This window comes from Lampris incognitus, chromosome 6 (genome assembly GCF_029633865.1).
Source record: "Lampris incognitus isolate fLamInc1 chromosome 6, fLamInc1.hap2, whole genome shotgun sequence".
Taxonomy (NCBI): Eukaryota; Metazoa; Chordata; class Actinopteri; order Lampriformes; family Lampridae; genus Lampris; species Lampris incognitus.
Window position 1 is genome coordinate 53,354,962 of NC_079216.1, and position 8,542 is coordinate 53,363,503.

The window sequence follows — 8,542 nt, forward strand, 5'->3', positions numbered from 1 at the left end:
ATTTTATTATATTGTATCCCATATTTTGATTAGCCGAAAGAAGAAGAAATAATATTTTCATTATTTATTTATTTAATTTTTATTTATTCATGTATTTATTATTATATATGTTTATTATAGCCCATATTTTGATTAGCCGAAAGAAGAATAATATTTTTATTATAATCTGATCTAGATTAGATTAGATTGTTTTATTAGCCACACGATCAAGGCCAGTGGAATTTGTTTTCAGTACATCTTAAAGTCTGCAGGACAATGCATGGACAGCAGCAGACACTCCATATATCATCACGAACATTACAGTCACACAATAGCAGAAACAAACATGTTACGCACAACAGTTAGGGGAATGGTAGTATGCCAGTGGTGTGTCAGGAGGGGACCAGTGGTTTTCCATTCCGCGAGCTAGGTTATATATTCACCTGTTGTTCCAGCTCTGAAGCGTCTCTGATTTGAGACTAGAGCAACTGGAGCAACAGGTGAATGCAATGCACTACCTGGCAGCACTGGAAACCAGCAGTGTTGGTGAGAACCACTTGTCTAGACTGTACAGAGCCTTAAAGTATCACCTGTACAAACATGGTCTCAGCGTGCACTTTTTCACCTCATTCATCAAAGAGGGCTGTGGTCAGCCTCTTAAAAAGGGGTCAGTCTTTTTCCCCCAAGATGTGGAGGTTTTTATTCCAAGCAAAGGATACCTTGTGGCTTTGACCTACTATGCTTACAAATACACCATAGCATAATGGAACTTGTAGTGGAAGGTTCGGCAAATGTTTAAAAACATCACATGGTCGTGACTAAGCTCATTTTGATCGAAAGTTAACAGCTGCTTGGTTTCATCATTGAATACACTTTAGCTGGGACTTTTTAGACCTTTAATCCCCCCCCCCACACACACACACACGCAGCTTTGACCACACCCACCTCAATAGGAAATAGTAAAACCATGGATTCACTATTCCACAGCCGAACAAGAACTGTCTCCATCTGGTGGATTTTCGTCGAATTAACCTTTGTTTGTTTGGGTTTTTTTTTTATTTTTTTAGCCGCTGTCTTGGGAAGTTAAGTTAGACAATTTAATATCGCTTGTTAAAAAATATTTCAGAAAATATGTAAAAAATCTCGAGAACTTTTGTTGCTTGATGTATTTTATACAAACAAAAACTTTTTTTGTTTGACAGTCTGAAGCAATGCAGACAAAGACGATCTTTTCATCAGAGAAAACAGTGATAAATACCCAGACGTGGTGTAGCAATCCTTGGGCCATATTCAGGAGTGGGCATTCATGCTGAAGACAAACTAGTTTATTAACCACTGTCCTGACGTAATCTATGAAGTGGTTTCCATAGAGGAGGACATCAGGTGACACTGTCATGAATCTAATGGCACATTTCAGTGGCAGCAAAAGTTACTGAACTCAAGGTTTTGTTAGAGGGTTGATCCTCCGTGTGTCAATTGGCACATCATTGGGGTTATCAAGTGGGCACGTTTCCTCACCAGTGTTTCATTGTGTCACACCCATCAGGAAGGCATTCCAGCATCCTAGAATCATTTGTCTTTGACAACAACTTGAAGCAGAATTAACAGAGCAAGCCGTAAATCAGAACCAGAAACACTTTGTCATTTCATTTCATGCACATGCACACATGAAATGAAACAAAGCATCGTTTTCCCCAGCCCACAGCAATGCAACACAAAGATGAAAACACATATCCAATAACTACAAGAACACATAAATCCAAACTAACACATAGTATATCTAAACTAAACAAAAAAATCACTGTCCAGGATTTCATAGCCCTGTCCATAGGTCAGGGCTATGGTCCTTGGGCCCACAGGATGCAGCAGATCAAACTCCCTCAGCTGATCCAATGCTAGCTCATCTTCGACACACCTCCCCACACTTCATACGACACTAAAAACATAGTCAAGGCAAGATGAAGCCACCGCCAGACCTCCCTTGGTGTTAACGGAACTGCTGGTCTGCATGGGCTAGCAGTTAGCTTAGCCTGCCCCGCTTCCGCATCCTGTCAGGCCGCCCATGGTGTTACCTCCTTGGGCACAGCTCCAGGCAGGGGCGTGGTCCCTGGGCCCACAGGACGCAACAGACCAAGCTCTGCCAGCCATCAAACGAAGGCAAACTTAGACGCAGACGTTGACAAAGGCACTGCATGGACGGTACTGGGTGAGGCCGCTGCAAACGTGGATTCGCGCCACCATCTTCCCACTAGGGTACTTGACGAGGTCGCTGCAAACGTGATTTGTACCGCCATCTTCCCACACCGGAAGTGGAAATAACAGAAAGGTGCGAATTATACTACTACTAGTACTACTACTACTACTACTAATACTACTACTACTACTACTACTACTACTACTTTCAGCTGCTCCCGTTAGGGGTCGCCACAGCGGATCATCTATTTCCATTTCTTACAACTATATATAATTATACCAGGGAGGCTCACTTTTTGCATTGAGGGACATGACTCAGAGAGGACTCACAATGAGTCATTAGTAATAAAACATTCATGATTGGAAACATCCATCCATTCATTATCCAAACCGCTAATCCTGCTCAGGGTTGCGGGGATGCTGGAACCTATTCCAGCAGTCATTGGGCAGCAGGCGGGGAGACACCCTGGACAGGCCAGCCAGTCCATCACACGGCCAAAAAGCAATGCAGTGGTCTTTGAAAACAGCAAATATAGCCAGAGGTGGGAGATATGCGTCTGTCCAACTCGCGCTCTTGTAGTCTGAGGTGAAATGACGTCTCGTGACAAGCAAAAAACCTGACGTTAATGCACGAGCGCTCACCAGCCACCTTTCATTGTAACCGCCCTAGCAACGCTGCCACCCATACCGAACGCTACCGAACAGCTGATTAGAACGCCATTGTCGCGTCGTCCGGAACTTTTCCCCCGGCCGGAACAAATGTACTGTGACAGCAGTACATTTGTTCCGGGCTGTTTCGCGGGCATGCCGTTGTTTATATCTCATGACTTGTTCGGACCTTGTTAGGATCTGGATGTTAGGATGTTAGTGTAACCCACATAAAGTAGCCAACATGCAGTGTTAGGTTATTTCCTAGTTTTATATATGATTTAGTTTAGTTTCCTTGCCATTTTCAACCATGCATTTTCCCTGCATATTAAACTTGTCCAGTAGATGGCAATAGTAACGCTGCAGATAGTAGAAACTCTTAGTGTTTACAGCAAAGAAGAAGAATTAAAATCGTGCTCAGCAGAGCTGGAGCAAAAACGAATTCAACTACAAGAGAGACATACTTAAATCTCATATTTTCATTGTCGCGTCATCCGGAACTTTTTCCCCGGCCGGAACAAATGTACTGTGAAAGCAGTAAATTTGTTCCGGGCCTTTTCGCGGGCGTGACGCAGTTTATATCGCGTGACTTGTTGGGAGCGCTGTTCGGAGCGCTGTTCGGACCTTGTTAGGATGTGGACGTTATGATGTTAGGACCTCGGAGGCAGTCCAGAAAATGGGGTAAAAGGGGGAAAATGGGGCAAAGGGGACTGCTGGGGGGGAAAGGAAAGGAAAGGGGGGGGGAGGGAAAAAGAAAAGGAGGAAAAAGAAGGAAAAAACATACAATATATCCGTTTCTTCTCTACTCATTTATCTTTTTGACCTTGTTTTCACACACTTCCGCACTTATTGCAAGGGATATCGTCACTTTTATTCTCACATCTCTTGCGGGATTCGAAGCTATTCTGTGGCAAGATCCTAATGTACCGCCCTGGACACTCCTATAGCCTACTGTATGTGATGGGTCCTTAGGGTAATGAACTCACCGGACAACACAAAATTCTATTTTGGGGTTTTTATTCTGAATGCTGCCTCACTTCAATAGGAGGACAGCGGTCGATAGGAGAATCGAAAGAAATAGATCACGACTACATGAAAATAAAATATACAAATGAAAATGTACTCAAATGAAATATATACCAATGAAATACATACAATGAAATACAGTAGTGGGCTTTTGCAGCCACGTTTCAAGATGGTCTCCTCAGCGTGGCTGGCCAAGAACAGCTACAGCAAAACTGTCTACCCCGATGCAGACTGCTATGCATCTCTGTCCACCATGCTTCACCCTGTCCTCGCTATGACTAACACTAGGCGTCGCGCGTGTGACGTTATAACCCTGCGTCGAGCTTAATCTCTTAAAGCATTTCACTGCAGGAAGAAAGATCGGTTCTTTACCACCCGGCTACATGTAGGTGGCAGCATGCACCAAAGCAATGCATTAACTGTGTAATGAAATCATGAAGGATGAAATGAAATGCATTTGATTAGTTTATTAAACATGAAGGTTAAACAAGTCATAAAGAACAACTTTACTCATGAAAATTTTGAAAGTTTCAATGTTAGACTTCTGTAAACATTTTTAGAGATTTGGTCGCAAATAATTATACCTCTACATACATGAAAATAATAATATGTACATTATCTAGCTGCTAGCAAGCTAATGTCTGACTATAGCTAACGCGATCGGTAGAGACTAGCTAACTGTTAAGTTTACAGACACCAAAAAAACAACGTTGATTTAAATCGCTTGTCAATAATATAAATAACAGTAGAACTGACGAGGATTATGTCCACAAAAGCAATGCAGTGGTCTTTGAAATCAGAAAATATAGCCGAGCGCTCACCAGCCACCTGTAACCGCCCTAGCAACGCTGCCACCCATACCGAACGCTACCGAACAGCTGATTAGAACGCCTTGTCGCGTCGTCCAGAACTTTTCCCCCGGCCGGAACAAATGTGACCTTGTTTATATCGCGTGACTTGCTGGGAGCGCTGTTCGGACCTTGTTAGGATGTGGACGTTATGATGTTAGGACCTCGGAGGCAGTCCAGAAAATGGGGCAAAAGGGACACAATTGGGCAGAAGGGACTGCTGGGGGGGGGGGGTAAGGAAAAAACATACAATATATCCATTTCTTCTCCATTTCATCCACATTTATTCCTAAAGCAGTATCCCTCGCTCTACCTGTCAACGATAGAGCCACAGCCAATGCTTGCTTTTTCTTGTCCAAGTTCGTCACCCGTCTCCATATTTCCACTTCATTTTTCCAGTTTTCATACGGCTTCTTTTCATCAAATCCAGGAGGCTGTCTGAAGTCATTCGTGGCAACCATCCTCTGCTACCAATATTAGTTTCAAATAAGACAAGTGTACTTATTTAACTGAGTTTTATTTGCGCTCTCAACAGCAAGTGACCACAGCCTTCCGAACATTTCAACGAGCGCCTTTCACTAGCAGCGCGCCTTCCGCCTAACAGCAGGGTTACCGTAAAGACTGCAGTAGAAGGGACTAACAAAACAGGCTACCGTATTAATTGTATTATAGGCACCAACAAAAGTTAACAACAAACTTAACAGCTGATGTTGGTCAGAATGGTGGACATATGCTCATCCATGGGGGAGAGAGAAAGAAGGCCAGTACCCTCCAGTAACACTGGTTTGATACGCGACAATGCACTTTTTGCCTCCTGTTTAAAGTTTCACCATTTCTTTTTGATATCATCAACAGTGCACAACTCAGCGCCTGCAGCATTTACTGTTGACAGTATTTATCTCCATTGGCGCTGCTTGGCCTTATTTGTGACCCCCCTGGTAAGGCCAAGGTCATGAAAAACCGTCCGTGTGTGGTGAAGAGCCACACCCTCCTCACGGTAATCCTGTTAACGTTGTCAGGAGATACCAGAGCAGAACATGGAGGATCTAGAGGAGTAAACCTCGATAATAAATCCTGCTATTCCTATGGGTAGCAGTAGTCGTACGTGCATTCATCAATAGACTGATGGTATGGACCGGGGGATGTCGTGGCTTTGCAGATGATCAATGTATCTTGACAATGGAAAGGCACAAAATCTCCAGTTAGCAGAGAACCATAGAACTGCACGTGGAGTAGCGCCCCATGCTTTAAACAAACATGCACAACCAAAATCCTATTAGGGTCGTCCTGACGGACGACCTAGGTAAGGTGAGGAGGTGCTAAGGCCACCAAACAAAATGCTCCTCTGACACTCTATTTTGGTAATTAACACCTCCAATTCACATTCAGGGAAATTTCTCTTTTTCACAGTGTTTTTGGTTGGCTTAGCCATTTCTCTAAACAAAAATCATTAATTTTTCAGAGTGGATTCATCGAAACATTTGTTGGGAAACCAGATTATTTTGGGCATTTCAACAACCATGCAAGGTAAAACGTGGGAGTTGACGGGGTGTGGACAAGGAGTTTGTTCACGTGTACACAATCACAAGTAAATTGGGATCTATGAAGACAAATATGCGTATCAGTCGCATACGCATTGTTCATAAATCTCGGAAATACTTCACATATGAAGTTTTCCAGTTTTCTCCATACGCATTCTTTTACAGATGAATTTACACATAGTTTGATACATTTGGCTTCAGTTGTCTAGATAGGGTTATCTCAGAAATCACAGACTTGTCAATTGGTATTGTTACTTGATCAAATTGGAGTCTGTGTCTAGCAGGGCCAATGACCAGCATCTCAGTTTTATCTGAATTTAAAAGCAGGGAATTTAGTGACATCCATTTTTTCACAGCAGCCAACAGGCCTCTAAATTAGTCATTTGAGTACGATCACCAGCCCTTATAGGCACATACAGCTGAGTATCATCAGCATAGCAATGGAAATTTATTCCATGACTGCATATGGCCAAGAGGTAAAATGAAGAGAGAAAAGTAGATGGCCAAGAACCGAGCCCTGAGGTACGCCATATTTAATGTCATAGAACGTCAATATAATATTATTATAGCAGACACCAGAGGGGAACCCTCTGGACCTTCAAGGTATTCAGTGAATGCCCAAGAAAAAATATTGAAAGAATTTTTGTACTCCTAATAAATAATTTTTCAATTATTTTCATTCACTGAAATAATAATGGGTCAATATAATGGAATGGGAAATGGACCAATCACAATTTTTTTTCTGATGGTATCTGGGTGAATTAGTGGGTCCCCGTACCAGGACCTTCGGTAGCTGTAACTGAATGCCTTTGTAATTCAAGTTAATGTGGGCATGAATTTGATTTTGTCAGTTGTCTTAGCCAATCATATTTTGTTGAGTTGTGGGCAGGACAATATCCTGACATCTTCCAGGTATTCACGAATTTGATAAGCGACCAGGTGAAGGTAGTCCGTAAGTGAGCAAGGGGGAAAAGAGACAACAGAATGACAACAAAGGATTTAGAGAACAGCGAAATGGTGGGAATTCGTGAAGATGGCGACTGTGTAGCTGAATTAATAGAAAGTCAATTGTCTAGATTGCCTTTTCAGGAAAAAACTAGAAATAATCCAGGAAGATCGACCATCACCCGCCTTGCCAGGACTTGTGCAAGCTACCAAGCGCTACCAGAGACATTTCAAACAAGCAGCTACAGCTGCTGTCCATGGCTAACGGGCAGCCTGTGCATCAGCATGCTGTACTCCTGGGATTGCTTGCTTTTCAATCCTGACAAGGGGCCCTGGTCCGGTACGAGATGTATATTTAGCTTGCCTTTTCAGGAAAACCTAATATGCTGAAATTCCATGTGACAGGGCTCTGGCTATTATTTTTATCGCTATGTTTATTTTTTCATTGTCATATGTGGTCCTACTGAAGGACCAGGGTCCAGGGCCACGGTTTGCCACTGGCAGACACACTGTGTTCTTCCAGATGAGCAGGACTTAAGCCAAGAGAGCGCGAAGACAGAGACACTGAAATTCCAATTTATTCTGTCTAATAGTATACAGTGATCAAAGATGTCAAAGGCTGCACTGAGGTCCAGTAGTAGAAGCAAAGAGATGGAATCAGAGTCCATGGCAAGTAGAAGATAGTTCACCACTCTGGTCAGAGCAGTTTCAGTAGAGTGACAGACCCTGAAAACCAACTGACAAAGTTCATATAGATAGTTTTTCTTCTACATGGGTCGAAAGTTGTTGATACACAACTCTCGCTAGTACTTTAGAAAAGAATGTATGATTAGAGGCTGGTCGACAGTTATTAAGTATCAACACGTGAGCGTCAGCTGTCCTGTTGTCACCTGATGGATTGACACTAATTTGAATACTGCAGACATGATGAAAATGCGTTTGTTAATCAAAGTGTAACAATACTTGATAAAATGTAGGCTGAAATTAGTGATAGTCGCTAAAAATAAATTTTGTGTGTGTGTGTGTGCATGTCTGCATGTCTGCACATTTGTGTACATATGAGCCCGTGTGTGTGTGTGTGTGTGTGTGTGTGTGTGTTTGTGTGTGTGTGTTTGCATGTGCAAAAGAGATCAAAATCCTGGCTCATACCTAAAATGTGAATGTAAACTATTAATCATAAGAATTCCAACTTACTGCAGGCCAGTTTTAAAAGAGCCTAATTGAAATCCCCCCCCCCATTCTATTCTTATATTGTATTTGGTGGTACCTTACTTAAATCTTACTTGTATCCAGTATATATTTGCCCACACACACGTGGACTCGAGTCAGGCAGACACACAGTGGAGGAGACCTTAGTGGCGT